This window comes from Giraffa tippelskirchi, chromosome 12 (assembly GCF_054371585.1).
Source record: "Giraffa tippelskirchi isolate mGirTip1 chromosome 12, T2T-mGirTip1v1.2.pri, whole genome shotgun sequence".
Classification (NCBI taxonomy): domain Eukaryota; kingdom Metazoa; phylum Chordata; class Mammalia; order Artiodactyla; family Giraffidae; genus Giraffa; species Giraffa tippelskirchi.
In genome coordinates this window covers 60,345,548-60,368,041 of record NC_137286.1, presented here as the reverse complement: position 1 = coordinate 60,368,041, position 22,494 = coordinate 60,345,548, and the positions used below count along the sequence as shown (strand labels likewise).

Below are 22,494 nucleotides of genomic sequence, written 5' to 3'. Positions count from 1 at the left end.
TGGTCCTAGCTCTTGGTGGGCTGTGTCAGGGGCAATAATGATGGCTTCTCTCCCCTGGGCTCCCAGCATCCTGCAGGGGGCTTTCTGAACACTATCAACCCTTGGGAAATCCTGCCAGGGCATTTTCTTAGCTGCGCTGGGTCTTGGTTTCCTCTTGTATAATGGAGTTATCGTGAAGCCATCTCACAGGACTCTTGGGAGAATTCACGTAAACCCTTAGAGCATGTTCTTGGCACTGAGTGAGAATGGCATGTAGGCGGTGTGACTGTCACCAGCTGTTGGGAGCTGGGACTGGCACTCAGGCTCACCTGGCTCCCCACTCACAGGCCTGCCACCCCCTGCTCCATCTCGGGTCCTCGGGGACTCTAGGTTCCTGCCAGGAGGCCTCCCACCTGCAGCAGGGGCGGCCTCTGGACCCTGGGCTGGACTCTGATGGACCGGGCGGGTCGTTCAGTCTGCCCCTAGGAGGGCAGGACTTGTGGAGGCAGCCTTTGGGCCGGACAACTTCTGACCATCCTTGAGGGCAGTGATGTGACAGACTTGGCCGGGTGGCCCAGGCTGAAGTGCTGGCCTAATGTCTCCACGCAGACTCCTCTGGGCCATAACAACCAACAACGACAATAAAGCAGAGATTAGAAAGGGCTTGGGTCCCCCTACGACACACATTCTAGGCTTCTCAGTAGTGGAAGACTGGCTACTCTGGTAGGCGAAGTAGGGGTTCCTGGGGAAGCAGGGTGGGCATTTGCAAAGACAGCAAGTTTCCAAAAGCCCCATGGCTCCTGTCCTGGGGACACAGCTGTCCCTGCAGGTCCCAGAAGACCTTAGCCCCCAGGCTCCTGCAGCCTTTTCCCTGATGCCTGTGAGCAACTCTAAGCCACACCCCCCATACCCATCCCCACCGCTTGGGGAGGCATCAGGCACACAGGCTTCCCTCCATTGTCACTTGTCTTCAAGGGGGCTCTAATCGCCCTCATCTGATAGAAAGCTGATGATCAGAGAAGCGTGATGAACCGGTCCACGGCACCCAGGGTTCAAACGCAGGTCCAGTGAAGCCTGTGGCCTCTTCAGAATCTGGAGACCTCTCCACCAAGGGTCGATCCCCTCTGCACCTCAGCTTTAGATGAGAGATGGGGAGATGGGGAGAGAGGCAGAGACTGGCACCTGACTGGTTCAGCCTGGGCCAGCCCTAGGTGTGTAGGGGGGGTGCCAGGAGCCCACCCCTGCCTCCAGGTCTGCAGGGCTCGCGAGCCATGGTGTGCCCTGAGCCCTCACCGCTCCAAAGGGCAACTCATTTCCTTCCAGGCTGCCCTGCGAGCTCCCTCTTCCCCAGCCAGCTCAGGTGGGCTCAGATACGGGGGACCAGAGACAGGTCACAGTTCCTGCCCTCAGGCAGGATGCCCGGGGCAGGGCTAGAGCCGGAGAAGCCAGGTCTTCTCCCCTCCTGTCTCTGCTGCTGCTGCCTTTTCTCTCTTTAGCCACAGAGGAGTGAGGAAGAGGAGGCCTGAGGAGGAATGGAGGAGGGAGAGGGGCCAGAGGGAAGGGGGAGGGAGAGAGTTGGGAGAAAGAGGAAGCCCTGAGAAGTTGGCCTAGACACTCAGCCCTGAGCTTCACGCTCCTGTCTGTAAAATGGGGTGACAGGTCCCTCTGTGGAGATGTTCTGGGAATAAGGGATAAGCATCTCACCCACCTCCCACCCTGGTCCTTCAGTTCAGTTCAGTCACTCAGTTGTGTCCAACTCTTTGCGACCCCACGGACTGCAGCACACCAGGCCTTCCTGTCCATCACCAACTCCTGGAGTTTACTCAGACTCATGTCCATTAAGTCGGTGATGCCATCCAACCATCTCATCCTGTCATCCCCTTCCCCTCCCGCCTTCAATCTTTCCCAGCATCAGGGTCTTTTTGAATGAATCACCTCTTCGCATCAGGTGGCCAAAGTATTGGAGTTTCAACATCAGTCCTTCCAATGAATATTCAGGACTGATCTCCTTTAGGATGGACTGGTTGTATCTCCTTGCAGTCCAAGGGACCCTCAAGTCTTCTACAACACCACAGTTCAAAAGCATCAGTTCTTCCGCGCTCCTTACCCCGGTGCTTAGAGCAGGTAAATGAAGGCTCTCCCGCAGGCAGGGGCGGGCTGCACTCTGGCCTCGGTGGCCTCTAGCTTTGAAGCGGGCATTTCTCAGGACTCCAGGAAGGGGCAGCCCGAGGCACTGGGCGGCCTGCTGGCAGCGCCCCTCCTGGTTCCCCGCCTTGGGGGGCTCCTGCTCCTCAGCTGAGGGTGGGCTGTGAGGAGCTCGGGGAGACCGCCCTGCCTGCCTCACGGGGCGCGGCCCTCGCGCTCCTCGGCAGAGGGGAGGGAGGAGCGGGATTCAGGCCGCGTCCGTGGCCGCCTCGCCCGGCCTGCCTTGTGCCGCCCAGGCTCAGGGGCCGCAGGCAGGCGCCAGGCCGAGGGCTCCGGAGCAGGACCGCGCAGACCTGCCTAGACCCTCTCACCTTCCCTCGTCCTCTCAATCTGCATATCTCACATCCTCTCCCGTCCACGGGTCCCCTCTCGAGCGCTCCATCCTGCCTCACCCCCTGAGCCTCTGTCTCCCTTTTCCTCTCCGTCTCCTCTGTGCCTCTGGGTCCCCTTCCCGACTCACACTGCTCCCCGTGCCCCCAAAAGGCCTGTGCACCCCCAGGCCTGTCTCGCGGGGACAGCTGTGAAGAATTAGGAGCTGGACCCTGAGTACCGGTCCCCAGTGGCCCAGGATGATTTATGTCTCTATGGGCGATCAGGCAGGTTTTCTTAATTATTTCACCTAATAGCACATGTCCTGGGGCCCTTGGGGGCTTTCTCTCCTTTCAAAGTCTTGACTCTCACCTGAAATGGACAGTTGTTTTTATTTTTAGAACAGCTCCAGCCCCCCCCCCCCCGCCCCGGAGCCATTACTGCCCCTGGGGCCTCCTCCAGGAGAGCATCTGCAGATGGGAGCCTGGGAACCGGCCCCCCCACCCCAGCCCCGCCCCTCCTGGGGGTGCCCGTCCTCCCAGAGTCCCCTTGCCCCACACTGCACCAGGTCCCCAGACTAAGGGCCCATCAGGAGGCTCAGGGCCGACTCTCCCGAAATGAACCAGGCTGGCCCATGATGTCCGTTCTCTGCCCAGCCTTCCTACGTGTTGGCATCTAAGCCACCAGCCCTGTGTGCTGCCCTCATGCCAACCTGGGCTGCCAATGACCCCGTGGGCAGCCCCCATTCCAGGGGGGTGAGGACGGCACCTGCCTCATGCCGGCTGCAGCTACAAAAATTCACAGAGATCTGAGCAGGCTATAGGCACCGTGCGTATGGCTCTTCATCCTGCTCACAGCACCACCTGTGTTGCTGTTCACACTGTTGGCGGAACCCAGGGTAGGCAAGGCAAGAGCTAAGAGGCCGGAAGAAGGCTCGAGGAGCCATAGGAACTACAGACACGTTTATGCTCCCCTGGCTGGCCTGGCAGCCCTAACACAGCCTCTCTCCTGGCTGACGCCGCAGCCGTAGCAGTAGACACGCGATACTCTCTCCTCTCGTGGCTGATCCCACGGACACAGCCCTGACGCGGCAGTAAGGCCGCTTTCTAGGTGGAGCTCACAAGTGCCTACCGCACAAAGGCTCCTGTGAGCAAGCGAGTCCCCCGTGACGTGCATACGCGGTGCTATAAATGATCGCAGCTGTTACCTAGTCATCATTTACAAAACGCGGTGAGAGAGCTGAACGCGCTTTCTTGGCTCGTTTGCTCTCTACCCACACCGTGTTAAAACCCTCCACGTGGACGACTTCGTTTTTCATCTCAATGACCAGCAGAGGAAGTCTGTGTGTCCAAATATGGGTAGAGGGACTGAGGCTTCCAGACGTCAGATTCCTCTCCTAGAGCCCCAGAGCAGCTGAGGACGGCAGTGTGGTGGAGCCCACCCGCTGGCAGGGCTTGTTTTCTGATGCGCACGCGGGAAGGCCCTGCTGTCTTCTGCCTCCATTGGCGGATGTTTTCTCCCGAGGTGGGTGTGTGCTGTCAGGGGCCCCCCAGCGCGCTGGAGCACCACCAGTTCTGCTGGAAGTTAAAGGAGAGAGAGCTCATATTTCAGTTCTTTCTAGCTTGGAAAAGGCCATTGGAAAAAATCACCCTCCTCAGCCCCCAGCAGCTTGTGTTCACAGCTTAGCCGCGCTGGCAGGCCTGAGAGCCACCAGAGAGGCCCTGGGGAGAATCGGGCAGAGGGATCTCAGAATCTATCCTCTCTTAGTTTAAGCCCTTTGAACTGCAAGGTCCAGAGGAGCTGGGGCTCTGAGGCTGGGCAAGCACAGGGCCAAAGAGACTGGCAATGTATCCTACACACAGCGAGAGGCTGATCCATGCTGGTAGAAGCGCAGAACAGCAGGGCCAGGGGCTGTATGAAAAAGAGCGAGTTTCTTTCAACCAACAACCCCTTGATTGGAGGTCATAGGTGAGTGGAAGGGCTTCATGCTAGGGAACAGCCTCAGGAAAGCTCCATTCTTTATACTGGCTAAGAAGAGGATGAGGAAAAGGAGGCCTGGCCAGGGGTGCTAAATTAGCCAGAACTTGTAAGATTCAGATACCAGAAACGCAAGCCAAAGTATCTCAAGCAAAAACGGAAACACATCGATGAATGTAATTAAAAAAATTCAAGGCACAGCTTCAGGCATAGATGGATCCAGGTGCTCTCATAAGGCCTCAAGGAACTGTCACTCACTCACTTAGCTTTCTTTGACTCGGTTTCGCTCTCAGACAGATTTTTCCAAGGAATAGCCTTTCAGCAGTTCTAGGGCTATACATCACACACTGCAAACAAGTTTTTAGGCTACTTGGATTTGGCTTGAATTTGTCCATGTGTCCATCCCTGAGCCAGTCATGATGTCCAGCCAATGCACTGTGGTGACTGCTTTGGCCTTGGTTACATCCTTCCCCCAGAGCGGAAGCAGCCACGCCAGGCCACAGAGCCATGTGATAGTATATAGTGGTGCTGGGGTTGGGATCTGGAGGATAAGTGAAGAACTCTTATCAGATAAGGGGATAAGAACAGGGTTAAATCCACTTTCACCAAGACCCTTCACCCCACTGTGCCTCCATTTTCCTATCAGCTAGATGAAAGGGGCTCCAAGTCAAAGCCCCCATAACTTAGTGGTCTCAGCATTGGCTGAGCACCTGCCATGGGCCCAGGTGAGTTGTGAGAAGTTGGGGCAATGGAAGGACTTCAGATAAGAGTTCAGGACCCTCTACCCTCACTTTAAGTTCTATGCATGAGACAAAAGACACTGAAATAAAGACTGAATCCCTGCCATGGGCTGCAGGGCACCTCGCCTGTTCCCTAGCCTCTCCTGGCACCTCTATCAGTCCCTCCTTCTTGTCCCAGGGCCTTCAGCCAGGCTGTCTTCTCTTCCTGGAGCCCCTTCCAACCTTGGGCACCTGTCAAGTCCTGCTCATCCTCAGACCTCAACCCGAAGCACTTCTCAGGGAATCTGCTGTCACACTCCAGGCAGCCGCGGGCCTGCCTCGGGCTCCAGGGTGCCCGTGCCGCTCCAGGCCTGGGGAAGCAGCCTTGTGACTGCAAGGTGAGTGAGACAGAACTTGTGCCCACTCTGTGCTCCATCCACCTGCCGGAGCAAAGACGGTTCTCCTCTCCCCAAGGAGGTCCCCGCAGGGGTGCGCAGGCGAGAATGCACAGGAGACGTGTGGCTGGCCATCGTCCTCCTCGGCCATCCCTGTGTACCTGCAGCATGTCCTCCATTCGAGCCCGACCTTGGGCTGAGACCGACTTCCTGGGGAAGGAGGACCCACAAGGGTCCACTGAGGCCCAGGAGGGGAAGACTCACCTGGTGATGCAAACTCTGCTCTCAGAAGCAAAGCACCAGGCTCTGCCCCAGGAAGACTCAGAGTAGAGAGTTTACCCAGAGCAGATGGGAAGAGGGTAGGAGGGCATCCCAGGGGGTTCAAGAACATCCCTGGACTGTAGGATGGCTCACCCGCCTCCCCAGGGTCCAGGGAGAGACACCCCCATGGATTGAGGGATTCCAGGCCAGGGGCTGTGTGCCCTACCTCCCACCTACCTCCGGGACGTGGTCGTTGTGAGGAGGCCCGTCTGGTGGCCAGAGAGAGGGACAGAGTGCTGGAGGAGGCTGGGGAGGAGGCGAGGTGGCGCCTGCTGCCCTCTCCAGAGCCAGAGCAGCCCTGGGGCATCCGCAGCCCTCCTGGGCTCCCAGGAAGGCTGTGGAGGTAACTGCGAGGTCAGCAGCGTGGACATGGGCCTCGTTCTTCTGAGGGGTGGATGGAGGCCCCGGCCCACAGAGGTGACAGGGGTGTCACGTGCAGAGAGGACGGGCGGGAAGGCTGGCGTGCCGCCCAGCTCACCCACCCCAAGCTGGGGTGATGCAGAAACTCCCACCAGAATTAGACCTCCTGGGGAGGAGGAGAGGGAGGAGAGACTCCGGAACCCACTGCATGGGTCAGCACTCACGGGTCAAGGAACGTCCGGTGCCGGGGCCGCCTTTCTGTTCCGTGGCCAGCACCACACTGGCGTGAGGACTGTCCCTCTGTTGTAAGCCTTGGTAAGGCTTGCGAGTGATGCCTCCCATTCCACTCTTCTTTGTCAAGATTGTTTTCTAGAGCGCTGCCCTTTCCATGTGAATTTTACGATTGGCTTTTCTGTGTCTGCAGAAACCTTGCTGAGTTTTTTGTGGGAATTGCACCGAACCCATTACCAGCTTGGCTAGAATTGACATTTTTACTCTGCTGAGTCTTCCAATCCATGAGCACAGATATTTCTTCCTTTACGTAGGTCTTCTTTGATTTCTTTGATGAGCATTTTGTAATTTTCATCACACAAATCTTTCTCTTATTACCTTTAAGTGCGTAAAAAGACATACACAGAGCTTTTCAAGACGACGGCAGCTCTCCTTCTTTGTGCCTTTTCTTGCTCTCTTGCTGAAGTCAGCACCCCACGCCAGCAAGGACGTCTCATTGAGGCCCCAGTCATCTCTAATCTCGGCCAAGATGTCACCCTGCACAGGTTTACATACCCCTCGGGTCATGTCATTTCTGATCAGGTCCGCCAGGAAGTTCTTACGGGTACAGGCTTCTGCACTCAGGGCTCTGGTTCTGGCCGCGGATAGAACCACCCATCACCGTTCTCACCCGGATCCTTTCTCAGCCTTGTGTAATTCTTCCATCTCTTCCCTAAGCCTCAACTCCGAGGGCTCTGCTGGGCGCCCCCTGCCCTTCCCGGAGCCCTTGTCTCTGCCTCACACCCTCTTACTCACCGTGTGTCTGCCTGTGCTCCTCACCCGTGGCTCTCTCTCTTACACACACAAACACACACACACACACACACACACACACACACACACACACACACACACACACGCCCCTTCCACTCTTCTTCCTGTGGTCCGTTCACTCCTTCTCAGGCTGCGCCTCATCCCTAGTGACTTGCTTGAGGTGACCGCTGAGGTCTTCCCCACATCTGGCCAGGGACAAAGCACCTTGTTCCTGCCTCCCATGTTGCAAATGAGCCCTGGGGTGAATGGACACAGACTCCACCTGCTGCTCCCTTTCAGTCTATGGGATGAAGGTCGGGGAACGGTGGGGACCATCTCACACACAGCAGTCTGAACCTGGGCCTCAGTTCATTCTCGCAAGCTATGTGAATGAGGCTGCACTGTGGGGTAACAGGGTCACCGAGCCTACCTTGACCCGTGGATCTGAACCCTGTGGATGGCACCACCTCCTGTGTCCAGTAGCTGGTAGCCCGGGAGAAGCTCTGCAGCCTGGCTGCCCTGGCTGTGAGGCTCTGGACACTTGTGTTTCTCAATCTCCGTTTCCTCCTCACAAAGCAGGGTGCTAATCCCTACCTTCCACAGAGTGAGTGCCTGCCATGGAGACAAGCGCCAGTGCCAAGAGCCAGCCGAGGACGTGGTGGTGGCAGCTGTGACCACGATCTGCATTCATGTTTTGCAGGGAGGCCACCCAGCCCTGGGCTCCCCGTTTCTCTGGATTTGCTCATCCATGTGGCTCCTCGAAGCATGGTCTGCGGTCCCTTCCTCTGATGAGAATGACACTGGGTCTGAATGCCTTGCAGATCCACAAATGCTCACTCCCTGAGTCCCATTCCCCAGGCCTTGGGCTGCAGGAAAAGTGACTGAGGGGGTGACAACAAGGGGAATTGGGGCTCTTGCCTTCTTGTCCTGCTTTGGAACCCACAGGCCCATCCACAGTTCCAGTCCTTCGGAGACGCACAGCCAGGCTTGACTGCGCCCGGGAGGGAGGTCTCACCCTCTGGCCAGGCAGAGGATCAGATGGTCGCCAGCAAGATTCTGGAGCTGCTTTCTTGTATATGGGAGCCACTGGCCACAGGAGGCTACTGAGCCCTTAAAACGTGGCTGATAGTGATTAAGATGTGCTGAAAGTATAAATCCACACTGGATTTCAAAGACTTAGTGAAAAAAACGAGTGTAAGATATCTCATTTATTTCTTTGTTCAGTTGCACAGTCGTGTCCAGCTCTTTACCACCCCATGGACTGCAGCACACCAGGTGTCCCTGTCCTTCACCACCTCCCGGAGGTTACTCAAACTCATGTCCATGGAGTCGGTGATGCCATCCAACCATCTCATCCTCTGTTGTCCCTTTCTCCTCCAGCCGTCAATCTTTCCCAGCATCAGGTCTTTTCCAAGGAGTCAGTTCTTCACATCAGGTGGCCAAAGTATTGGAGCTTCAGCTTCAGCATCAGTTCTTCGGATGAATATTCAGGATTGATTTCTTTAGGATGGACTGGTTGGATCTCCTTGCTGTCCAAGGGACTCTCAAGAGTCTTCTTCAACACTTCAGTTCAAAAGCATCAATTCTGTGGCTCTCAGCTTTCTTCACCGTCCAACTCTCCCATCCATACATGACCACTGGAAAAACCATAGCCTTGACTAGACGGACCTTTGTTGGCAAAGAACTATCTCTGCTTTTTAATACACTGTCTCAGTTTGTATAGCTTTCCTTACAAGGAGCAAACGTCTTTTAATTCCATGGCTGCAGTAACCATCAGAGTGATTTTGGAGTCCAAGAAAATAAAGTCTGTCACTGTTTCCGTTGTTTCCCCATCTATTTCCCATGAAGTGATGGGACTGGATGCCATGATCTTAGTGTTTTGAAAGTTGAGTTTTAAGCCATCTTTTTCACTCTCCTCTTTCACCTTTATCAAGAGGCTCTTTAGTTCTTCACTTTCTGCCATAAGGGTGGTGTCATCTGCATATATAAGGTTATTGATATTTCCCCCGGCGATCTTGATTCCAGCTTGTGCTTCATCCAGCCCAGAATTCTGCATGATGTACTCTGCATAGAAGTTAAATATGCAGGGTAACAATATACAGCCTTGACTTACTCTTTTCCCAATTTGGAACCAGTCTGTTGTTCCATGTCTGGTCCTAACTGTTGCTTCTTGACCTGCATACAGGTTTCTCAGAAGGCAGGTAAGGTGTTCTGGTATTCCCATCGCTTGAAGAATTTTCCACAGTTTGTTGTGATCCACATAGTCAAAGGCTTTAGCATAGTCAATGAAGCAGAAGTAGATGTTTTTTCTGGAATTTTCTTGCTTTTTCCATGATCCAACAAATATTGGCAATTTGTTCCTCTGCCTTTTCCAAATCCAGCTTGAACATTTGGAAGTTCTCAGTTCATGTACTGTTGAAACCTAGATGGAGAATATTGAGCATTACTTTGCTAATGCATGAAATGAGTGCAATTGTGCAGCAGTTTGAACATTCTTTGGCATTGGAATGAAAGCTGACCTTTTCCAGTCCTGTGGCCACTGCTGAGTTTTCCAAATTTACTGACATACCGAGTGCACTTTAACAGCATCATCTTTGAAGTTTTGAAGTAGCTCAGCTGCAATTCCATCATCTCCACTAACTTTGTTCATAGTGATGCTTCCTAAGGCCTACTTGACGATGCACTCCAGAAGTCTGGCTCTAGATGAATGATCACACCATCATGGTTATCTGGGTCATTAAAATCTTTTTTGTGTAGTTCTTCTGTGTATTCTTGCCACTTCTTCTTAATATCTTTTGCTTCTGTTAGGCCCATACCCTTCCTATCCTTTATTGAGCCCATCTTTGCATGAAATGTTCCCTTGATATCTCTAATTTTCTTGAAGAGCTCTCTAGTCTTTCCTGTTTTATTGTTTTCCTCTATTTCTTTGCATTGTTCCCTTAAGAAGGCTTTCTTATCTCTTGCTGTTCTTTGGAACTCTGCTTTCAGATGGGTATGTCTCATTAATCATTTTTATACTGATGATATGTTGAATTATAATATTTTGGACATACTGGTTTAAACAAATTCTACTGTTAAAATTAATTTTATCTGGTTGCTTTGCTTTTTAAAATGTAACTAACAGAAAATTTGAAATGAGATATATGCCTTGCATTTGTGGCTCATACTGTATTTGCGTTGGATCACATTTCTGCAAACAGTATGGCCTATATGATGTGGCTTGTTTAGAGGCATGGTCCTGGGGGCCAGCGCCCTCCTCTTCCCTTGGTCTTCACCATCTTAGACCCCTCTGTTGTATCCCATGCTTTTTGGGATTCCCAACACAGAGAACCATCTACACTGTACCTCAAGCATAGGTAACACTTTTGTGCAGCTGGGAAAAAGGCATCTCTTATTCTATACCTGCATCCTTCGGAAAACTGGCACAAGAAGTGTGCAGACTATGATATCTACCATGTGGGTGGTGTCCCCTGGATAAAGGACCCTTTTGCAAGATGCAAACTTCTCAGCTCTATATGGCAACCCTGTCAGTCCCTGTCTGCTCAAAATGTATTGGAGGAATTAATGAGAAAGAGAAAATAGGTCCTCTGTCCCTTAATCTTGATGTTTCAGGCTGAAGTTCCATCTTTTTTCCAATGATTGACACTGAAAAAGATTGGTAATGTTTCAAGATTATGGCCTCATCCTCATTGCTGTCTGTGTGAAAACCATGTCAGCCTAGAGCCTTGGTCCCAACATTCATCCAGAAGGTTCACAGAGCCATGTTCAGTTCTGTTCAGTTGCTCACGCATGTCAGACTGCAGCATGCCAGGCCTCCCTGTCCATCACCAACTCCTGGAGTTTACCCAAATTCATATCCATCAGTTATGCCATCCAACCACCTCATCCTCTGTCATCCCCTTCTCCTCCCGCCTTCAATCTTTCCCAGCATCAAGGTCTTTTAAAATGAGTCAGTTCTTCACATCAGGTGGCCAAAGTATTGAAGTTTCAGCTTCAGCAACGGTCCTTCCAATGAATATTCGGGACTGATTTCCTTTAGGAATGACTGGTTTGATCTCCTTGCAGTCCAAGGGACTCTCAAGAGTCTTTTCCAACACCACAGTTCAAAAGCATCAATTCTTCTTCACACAGCTTTCTTTACAGTCCAACTCTCACGTCCATACATGACTACCAGAAAAACCATAGCCTTAACTAGACAGACCTTTGTTGGCAAAATAATGTCTCTGCTTTTTAATATGCTGTCTAGGTTGGTCATAACTTTTCTTCCAAAGAGTAAGCGTCTTTTAAATTCACGGCTACAGTCACCACCTGCAGTGATTTTGAACCCCCCCAAAATAAAGCCTATCACTGTTTCCACTGTTTCCCCATCTATTTGCCATGAAGTGATGGGACCAGATGCCATGATCTTAGTTTTCTGAATGTTGAGTTTTAAGCCAGCTTTTTCACTCTCCTCTTTCACCTTTATCAAGAGGCTCTTTAGTTCTTCAATTTCTGCCATAAGGGTGGTGTCATCTGCATATCTGAGGTTATTGATATTTCTCCCAGCAATCTTGATTCCAGCTTGTGCTTCATCAAGCCTAGTGTTTCTCATGATGTACTCTGCATATAAGTTAAATAAGCAGGGTGACAATATATAGCCTTGACGTACTCCTTTCCCTATTTGGACCCAGTCTGTTGTTCCATGTCCAGTTTTAACTGTTGCTTCCTGACCTGCATACAGATTTCTCAAGAGGCAGGTCAGGTGGCCTGGTATTCCCATCTCTTTAAGAATTTTCCACAGTTTGTGGTGATCCACACAGTCAAAGGCTTTGGCATAGTCAATAAAGCAGAAGTAGATGTTTTTCTGGAACTCTCTTGCTTTTTCAATAATTCAGTGGATGCTGGCAATTTGATCTCTGGTTCGTCTGCCTTTTCTAAAACAAGCTTGAACATCTGGAAGTTCACAGTTCACATACTGTTGGAGCCTGGCTTGGAGAATTTTGATCATTACTTTACTAGCGTGTGAGATGAGTGCAATTGTGCAGTAGTTTGAGCATTCTTTGGCAGTGCCCTTCTTTGGGATTGAAATGAAAACTGACCTTTTCCAGTCCTGTGGCCACTGCTGAGTTTTCCAAATTTGCTGGCATATTGAGTGCAACACTTTCACCCCATCATCTTTTAGGATTTGAAATAGCTCAACTGGAATTCCATCACCTCCACTAGCTTTGTTTGTAGTGATGCTTCCTAAGGTCCACTTGACTTTGCATCCCAGGATGTCTGGCTCTAGACAAATGATCACACCATCATGATTATCTGGGTCATGAAGATCTTTTTTGTGTAGTTTTCTGTGTATTCTTGCCACCTCTTCTTAATATCGTCAGCTTCTGTTCGGTCCATACCATTTCTGTCCTTTATTGAGCCCATCTTTGCAGGAAATTTTCCCTTGGTATCTCTAATTTTCTTGAAGAGATCTCTAGTCTTTCCCATTCTATTGTTTTCCTCTATTTCTTTGCAGTTTTCACTGAGGAAGGCTTTCTTATCTCTCCTTGCTATTCTTTGGAACTCTGCATTCAAATGGGAATATCTTTCCTTTTCGCCTTTGCTTTTCACTTCTCATCTTTTCACAGCTATTTGTAAGGCCTCCTCAGAGAGCCATTTTGCTTTTATGCATTTCTTTTTCTTGAGGGTGGTCTTGGTCCCTGTCTTCTGTACAATGTCATGAACCTCTGTCCATAGTTTATTAGGCACTCTGTCTATCAGATCTAATCCTTTGAATGTATTTCTCACTTCCACTGTATAATCGTAAGGGATTTGATTTAGGTCATACCTGAATGGTCTAGTGGTTTTCCCTACTTTCTTCAATTTAAGTCTGATTTTTGCAATAAGGAGTTTATGATCTGAGCCACAGTCAGCTCCCAGTCTTGTTTTTGCTGACTGTACAGAGCTTCTCCATCTTTGGCTGCAAAGAATATAATCAATCTGATTTCAGTGTTGACCATCTGGTGATGTCCATGTGTAGAGTCTTCTCTTGTGATGTTGGAAGAGGGTGTTTGCTATGACCAGTGCGTTCTCTTGGCAAAACTCTGTTAGTCTTTGCCCTGCTTCATTCTTACTCCAAGGCCAAATTTGCCTGTTACTCCAGGTGTTTCTTGACTTCCTACTTTTGCATTCTAGTCCCCTACAATGCAAAGGATATCTTTTTTGTGTGTTAGTTCTAGAAGTCTTGTAGGTCTTCATAGAACCGTTCGACTTCAGCTTCTTCAGCATTATTGTTCAGAGCATAGACTTGAATTACCATGATATTGAAGGTTTGCCTTGGAAACGAACAGAGATCATTCTGTCGTTTTTGAGATTACACCCAAGTTCTGTATTTCGGACTCTTTTGTTGACTATGATGGCTACTCCATTTCTTCTAAGGGGTTGTTGCCCATAGTAGTCGATGTAATGGTCATCTGAGTTAAATTCTCCCATTCCAGTCCATCTTAGTTCACTGATTTCTTCATAGAGCCATGGGCAGAAGGTAAATTCCTACCAATACCTCAAGACCCATCCTCAGGGTCTCCTCAGTGAAGAATATCTCCCCTCTGAGCTGTTGATATCACAGAGGTCCCCAGAGAAGGGGTACCTCTCTGAGTGTGAGTGTAACCTGGAGGTATCACCTCCTTAGATGAGAGACTGTTGTATTATTGAGGGGGCAGGTGCTAGTCCCGACTGGTACAGAGTCCTGGCATGCTTTTATCAAGGAGTGTTCACACACATCTGCTTAAAATCATTGAAGTTTATCATCTTGACTGACTCATTGGGCAGCACACATGGAAAAGTGGGAGGATGAGGTAAGCAAGGGAGGGTTGGGAGTGTGGCCTCATCGCTTTCACAGTCATCTCTGTTTTCACCCCCAGATGCCCTATTGTTTTCAACAAGTTTTGTTGATTAGTTATTAAAGTGTATAGATATTTATTTACCTGTGTCAAGGTTAATCTAGTCCTATATTGCATTAGTTTCTCACAATTGTAATGTAGATTTCATTTATAATATGGTTTATTAATGTTTACATTTATGATTTCCCCTCACTTTACATTTTTCTGTTACATAGAAATTAATCTGCATTATCCCCCAAAAATGTAAAAGAGTATGTTTTATTTCTGTACTTGTTTTTTGTCTTTCATTTTAAAAATATTTTATTTTTTTCCCAAATCTGAATTAATTTGATCATTGCTGGTGGGGGGTGAGGAGGGGTGGCAATAGGAAGTGAGTTAAGGGCCTAGCCAAAAGGAACCAAAACTATTTGCAGCCCAGTTTTCCAGAACTTTTTGTGGTTCCTTTAACCAAATGGATGTTTTGTGACAGTTAGTTTGTACAGTAAAATATTCTTCGATTCTTTTCTTTTTAGCCACTTAATGTGGCAACATGAAAGGAAGATCAACTTCTTAATGAAAAAAAGCTGAGATGGGAGAGGGAGTGGAGCCCATCAGGAGCACTTCCAGGCTTACATAAGTAACATTCCTGCTGCATAAACATCTTGGCAAATCCAAAGACAAAATCCCCATCCCACACTGCTGGCCTGAACAAAACTGTATGATATTAAAAAAAAAAAATTCTGTTGATGGTAACATTTTTCTGTCCAGAAACAAGTCATTAGTTGGACAAAGGAATCAAAATGCATCTGCTTAGTTCCCCAAAGTTCTAGTGGAAAATATTATCTAGAGAAAAAAGTTAGCAAGGGATAAGAGTGGAGGATTGTAATTTTTTAAGAGCAAAATTGAGAGAAATAGCACTTAAAGTCTCATGAAGTTCCTCTCATCACAGAATTGCAAACCCAAACCAAATTAAGCCATCCTCATTTGGAAAATGCCAACCAAAGAGTTAAAAATTCATTTTAATGAATTATTAATTCTACTGGAGATTTTAACCAAAATTGAAAGCTTTACACTTTAGTCTAACTCTTGAAATGACATGAAATTGAAATATGCAACTGGTGATTTGGGGATCCTAGCTCTTCTGTGATAGGTACACACCCATATATTCATATAAATTTTTGTTCCCAAGCAAAGAAAGGTCTTAGAGACCACTATCTATCTCACAATATATTATTAACAACATTCTAATTCCAAGAAGTTTTAATGCAAGCTGTGAGGAAGACTATTTTTTCTTACCAAGTGTTCAAGGCATAAATCAAAATCATATGTCAATAAAACCAGTATCCATGGTTCCTGAGCTACAAAGAATATCTGTATTTCTTTCTTCAATTCCTACAGGTCATAACTCATCATAAGTGGCCCCCTTTCTTCAAAACACTGAATAAACCAATTATCACAGAATTAATAGAGAAAGGAACTACAATTCCCCCCAATAGTACCCTAAAAGAACTTCAAGCCCAAATGGCTTCTGAGGGGAATTTGAGCAAACCTTTAAAAACCAGATAATTTTAGTGCTATAGCAGAGAAAGAAAAATCTTCCAACTATTTATTTAGCCAAAAATATTGCCAATTTGAAAATCTGACAAAGATTTTCTAAAAATTTAGAACAACAGATCAATTTCACTTATCAATATTGATATGAAAGTATTAAAGAAATATCTAGGCAAATAGAATCCAACAATATATTACAGATAATACATTGTGAGCAAAAGTTGTTGATTCCAGGAGTGCCAGTGTGGTTCAATATAGGAAATCCAGAAATATGATTCATCATGTCAATAAAACTAAGGATAAATATCATGATAGTCTCCTTACGATGCAGAAAAGACATTTGAGAAATGCAGCATTCATTCACACCAAAAATACTTTATTTTTTAATTAATTAATTTATTTTAATTGGAGGATAATTTCTTTACAATATTATGAATGTTTTTGCCAAACATCAACAGGAATCGGCCACAGGTATGTATGTGTCCTCCCATCCTGAAACCCCTCCCACCTTGCTTCCCACCCCATCCCTCCAGGTTGTCCCAGAGCACCAGCTTTGGGTGCCCTGCTTCATGCATCGAACTCACCCTGGTCATCTATTTCACATGTGCTAATGTATATGTTTCAATGCTATTCTTTCAAATCATCCCACCCTCACCTTCTCCCACCGAGTCCAAAACTCTGTTCTTAATGTCTGTGTCTCCTTTGCTGCTTAGTCCAGCACCAGCTTTCTAAATTCCATATATGTGTGTGTGTGTGTGTGTGTGTGTGTGTGTGTGTTTTTAATGTCTGTGTCTCCTTTGCTGCTTAGTCCAGCACCAGCTTTCTAAATTCCATATATGTGTGTGTGTGTGTGTGTGTGTATGTGTTTGTGTGTGTGTTAATATAGAGTATCTGTTTTTCTCTTTCTGACTTCACTCTGTATAATAGGCTCCAGGTTCATCCACCTCATAAGAACTGACTCAAATGTGTTCTTTTAATAGCTGACGAATATTCCACTGTGTATATGTACCACAACTTCCTTATCCATTCATCTGCCGATGGACATCTCAGTTGCTTCCATGTCCTAGTTATTGTTAATTGTGCTGCAATGAACACGGGGTACACGTCTCTTTCAATTCTGGTTTCCTTGAGGTATATCCCCAGCAGTGGGATTGCTGGGTCGTATGGCAGTTCTGTTCCCAGTTTTTTAAGGAATCTCCACACTGTTCTCCACAGTGGCTGTACCAGTTTGCATTCCCACCAACAGTGTAAGAGGGTTCCCTTTTCTCCACATGCTCTCCAGCATTTATTGTTTGTAGACTTTTTGATGGTGGCCATTCTGACCAGTATGAAATGACATCTCATTGTGGTTCTGATTTGCTTTTCTCTAATAATGAGTGATGTTTAGCATCTTTTCATGTGTTTACTAGTCATCTGTATGTCTTCTTTGGAGAAATGTCTGTTTAGGTCTTTTGTCCACTTTTTGACTGTTGTTTGTTTTTTTGATGTTGAGCTGCATGAGCTGCTTGTATATTTTTGACATTAATTCTTTGTCAGTTTCATTTGCTATTATTTTCTCCCTCTCTGAGAACTGCCTTTTCACCTTGCTTATAGTTTCCTTCGTCGTGCAAAAGATTTTAAGTTTAATTAGGTCCCATTTGTTTATTTTGTTTTTATTTCCATTGCTCTAGAAGGTTCTGTACTTTATGTCAGAGAGTGTTCTGTCTATGTTTTCCTGTAAGAGTTTTATAGCTTCTGGTCTTACATTTAGGTCTTTAATACATTTTGAGTTTATTTTTGTATATGGAGTTAGAAAGAGTTCTAGTTTCATTCTTTCACACAGTTGATCAGTTTTCCAGGCACCATGTGTTGAAGAGACACTTTTCTCACTGTGTATTTTTGCCCCCTCTGTCAAAGATGAGGTGTCCATGGGTACATGGATTTATCTCTGGACTTTCTATTTTGTTCCATTGGTCTATATTTCTGTCTTTGTGCCAGTACCAGACAACTTCACAGGTGAATTCTACCAAATCATTCCAGAAAATTTCAGAGGAAGGAAAACTCCCAAACTCATTCTATGAGGCCACCATCACCTGGATATCAAAACCAAACAAAGATGCCACAAAAGAAGAAAACTACAGGCCAATATCACTGATGAACATAGATGCAAAAATCCTCAACAAAATTCTAAGAAACAAAATCCAACAACATATTAAAAAGATCATACATCATGATCAAGTGGGCTTTATTCCAGGGATGCAAAGTTTCTTCAATATTCACAAATCAATCAAAGTAATACACCATATTAACAAATTGAAAGATAAAACCATATGATTATTTAAATAGATGCAGAGAAAGCCTTTGACAAAATTCAACACCCATTTGTGATAAAAACGCTCCAGAAAGTAGGCATAGAAGGAACATATCTCAACACAATAAAAGCCATACATGGCAAACCCACAGCAAATATTATCCTCAATGACAAAAAACTGAAAGCATTTCCTCTAAAATCAGGAAGAAGAAAAGGGTGCCCACTCTCACCACTACTACTCAACATAGTTTTGGAAGTCCTAGCCACAGCAATCAAAGAAGAAAAAGAAATAAAAGGAATCCATATTGGAAAAGAAGAAGTAAAACTCTCAGTGTTTGCAGATGATATGATCCTCTACATAGAAAACCTTAAAAATGCCACCAGAAAATGACTAGAGCTAATCAATGAATATAGTAAAGTCACAGGATATAAAATGAATACATAGAAATCCCTTGCATTCCTATATACTAACAATGAAAAATTGGAAAGAAAAATTAAGGAAACAATGCCATTCACTACTGCAATGAAAAGGATAAAATACTTAGGAATAAGTTTACCTAAAGAAACAAAAGACCTATATATAGAAAACTATAAAACACCAATGAAAGAAATCAAAGATGACACAAATAAATGAAGAAATATACCATGTTCCTGGATTGGAAGAATCAATATAGTGATTTGAGTATACTACCCAAAACTATCTATAGATTCAATGCAATCCCTATCAAACTACCAACAGTATTTTTCACAGAACTAGACCAAATAATTTTACAGTTTATATGGAAATACAGAAGACCCCAAATAGCCAAAGCAATCTTGAGAAGAAGAATGGAACTGGAGGAATCAACTGGCCTGACTTCAGATTATACTACAAAACTACAGTCATCAGGACAGTATGGTACAGACACAAAAATACTTTTGACTGAAATCAGAACCAAGACAAAGATGCCCGTGATTACTGGTACTGTGTAAAGTTTTATTAAAACTATTAGGCAAAGCAACAAAATAAGGAAATAATTAGAAACTGATGAATTTGAGAAGAAACCCAAGAAAGAGATATCTTTGTGGATGATATGATACTATTTTGGTATAACTCAAAACAATCAATGGAAAAACTAACACAAGCAATGAAAGAATTTGGTAAAGTGGCAGGTTGTTAAACCAATAAGCAACAATAGTGGCCTACAATATGTATGAATAAAAGCCATCTGGAAGAAGCAATAAATGAGAAGATCTCATTGATGACAGAGAGAAAAAGAAGACAGTGGGTACAAACTGAGAAACATCCCAACCTATTCTAGGCTCATTGATGATAGAGAGAAAAAGAAGACAGTGGGTACAAACTGAGAAACATCCCAACCTATTCTAGGAAAATACAAAACTTATGAAAAAAGTAAAAGTATAGTTTAAGAAATGAAGAGATATCCCAAGTTCATAGATAGGAAGACTGAACATCAAAGAGATGCCAATATACCCTAAAATAATTCATGAATCTAACACGAGCCCATTTTTTTCTGGCCCTAGACAGGTTGATTCTAAAGTTCAACTGAAGAACAAACAAGTATCCCAGATAACCTATAAAAAGCAATTGGAGAAACTAGCTTTATCACATACATAAAGACGTATTACCAAGTCTTCACTTAAAAAAGCAGTACAGAGTTAGTATCAGATAAGCAGACTAATAGAACAGAATCTGAAATCCAAAAATTGAATCAGTTCCTTGTACAAATTTAGTATAAATTTAGTATAAGGAATGAATTTTTAAAAATAGACTTTTAAAATAAATGGTGTTAGAGCAAATTCACAGCCACAGGGAAAAAGAGAAAACTGAATCTATCTCTAACCCTCTGTACTAAGATACATTGCAAATATCTCAGAATAGATGGAATATTTAATAATATGCAATAAATCATGTAAAATATAGGAAAAAAATGGATGAATTCCTGAAAATTTAGGGAGCAGGAAAAACTCTCCTAAACTATGGCTCAAAACCCAAAAGCAATAAGGAAAAGTCTAACAAACCTGACAATATATATATAAGAGAAAAAAATTGCATAGCAAAAACAAAGAAACAAAAAAACCATTAATAAAGAAGAAAGACAAATGACAACTATGGGAAAAAAATTCTAAAAAGAGAGAAGGAAAATGCTAATAACCTCATGGAAAATGGACAAGAGTTATGAACAGGCAGGTCAGAAAAGAAATACAAATGGCCTTCACACACATATACGATGCTCAATTTTCTTCACAATAAGAGAAATGTAAATGAAAATTATACTGGATATAATTTCTTACCTATTAGGGGGTAAAATTCCAAAAGTTTGATGACAAATTCATTGCCAGAGGAGTTAAAAAAAAAAACTGCCACAACCCTATGGAAAGACAGTTGGAAATATTAGCAAAACTGTATAAGTATTTGATCAGAAACTTTTACTCTATAAATCTATTCTAAAGATATACTGTTAAAATATGAAAAATATATGCACAAAGCTAGTCATAGCACAAAACAAGAAACAACTCAGTATCCATCAATGAGGTTGTATAAAATGAATGTATAAACTATGGTGCTTCCATTCAGTAGGGTACTATGCAGGTAAGAGCAATGAGAAATATATCCACTAGAGATGATCTCCAGAATTCATTATTATATAAAGAAAAATTATTAAAGAATACATTTGAAAAACTAGAATATGTTTGTATATATGGTTACCTATTGGAGAAGGAGGAAATGTGACTGGAAGGAACAAAGATGGAAACTGTATTTCTCTGAATGTAACTTGTCTCTGAAATATGACTTTACAGCATTGTAAATGTTTTACATGAACATAAAATGAAATAAATGGAACATTTATAAAGTGATTTCTAAAAATAGAAAAGTAAATTGGAAGAAATAATTTTATGTATCGAGCTGGTGACTTATTCATACAAAGAGGCATAACTGCAAATGTTTATAAAATGCAATAATTTCAGTGAAAATTTCTTTGTGATATACCCCCAAGGACAAAGAAACTACAAGGAAATATTAACTATTAATAATCATACACACACACACACACACACACTATATATATATAAGTAATTTACTAATGTTGTTAGGAATCAAGATTTAATCTAAAATCTTTGTGATCCTAAATTGAAATTTGAAAATATCAGTATAAACTCATAATGTGTTTTCTTAAAAAAGGTGGGGGTGGGAGGGGGAATTTTCTAGCTCTGGTTCACTAGCAGAGGCCTAAAAACAATAACCAACCAAGGAGCAATGAGCACCACTAATGATCAGATTTTGGTTTCTAAATTCCATTTTCCACCAAAGGAACCAGTTTCTCAAAAAAAGAAAAAAAAGATTGAACCCTGGTTGGATGGTTCTAAGTGACTGAATCCTGGTTCTAAGAGGAACCTAGAACCTGTCAAGTGTGAGAACAGGATGAAATCACGGACTACTAAGGTTGGGTCAAAAGGACTCGGGAGCCAACTTGAGAAGGCTCTAACTGAGCAAAGACAATACAAATTAAGCATCAAGAAGAACACCGATTACAACTGACTGAAGCATACCAAATGTTTAATCCATTAGTCACAATGATAAGCAAACAATTACAAACCCCAAACTTATTTTACCTTTGTAGGCTAATAGAATGCCAATTTGCTATTCTGAAACTGGTAAACAAAGGGAAAAAATGAAACATTTATCCTGCATGTCCTATATAAAATGTATCTTGGATTAATCAAATCACTAATGAAAGGAAGTTTCTCTCTGTAGATGTATTCAAGCCAATAAAAGAAGAAGGAATGATAGGAGATTTCCATTTTGCAACCTCTGCTAATCATTGCATGCATGCTTAGTGGCTTCAGTCGTGTCCAACTTCTTGTGTTCAGATGGACTGAAGCCCACCAGGTTCCTCTGTCCATGGAATTCTCTAGGCAGAATACTGGAGTGGATGGCCATGCCCATCTTTCCCACCCAGGGACTGAACCCACATCTCCTGCACTGCAGGCAGATTCTTTACCGCTGAGTCACCAGGGAAGCCCCTGTGCCACCACGGCATCATTTATGTCTGATAAAAACAATAGGTAAAGAACTGATAGAGAACTCAATAATGGATGAATCAGGCTAACAACATCTGAAACCACCAATAATTTCAATAGCATAGAAAGAGAGAACCAGATATTATGTGTCTCTTGATGAAAGTACATAACCCCACCTGTGACATATTCTTGCCAAAAAAAGCCAATCTGTTTATAATCAAGTCATTAGATCTACCCGTTTACAAGAAAGACTACCAATGGAAGAGCATGTTAAATAACACTACAGGGATGCAATCAGCGAAATCTAAATGTGACAAACAGAATGAATAACTTAGATCTTTAACAGAAAAATTAGAGGAGAGGGGAAGTTTATAGATTAAAAGAGGCTTAGGAGACTCATAGACCAATATGTGTGGAGTTTATTTGGATCCTGATTCAAACCAAGTAAGCATAAAATGGCATCATGAGATGGTGGAGGAAATAAGAGCACTGACAATATTATGACT

General features: G+C 44.9%; 1 long non-coding RNA gene across 1 annotated transcript; it reads left to right on the top strand.

Annotated features, from left to right (window-relative positions):
* Positions 1 to 3,709: 3,709 nt before the first annotated feature.
* On the top strand, positions 3,710 to 14,862 carry LOC145530292 (uncharacterized). Its single transcript, XR_014071640.1, has 3 exons — positions 3,710 to 4,017; positions 5,389 to 5,587; positions 14,658 to 14,862. It is a non-coding gene; the product is annotated as an uncharacterized LOC145530292 (long non-coding RNA).
* The last annotated feature ends 7,632 nt before the right edge of the window (positions 14,863 to 22,494 follow it).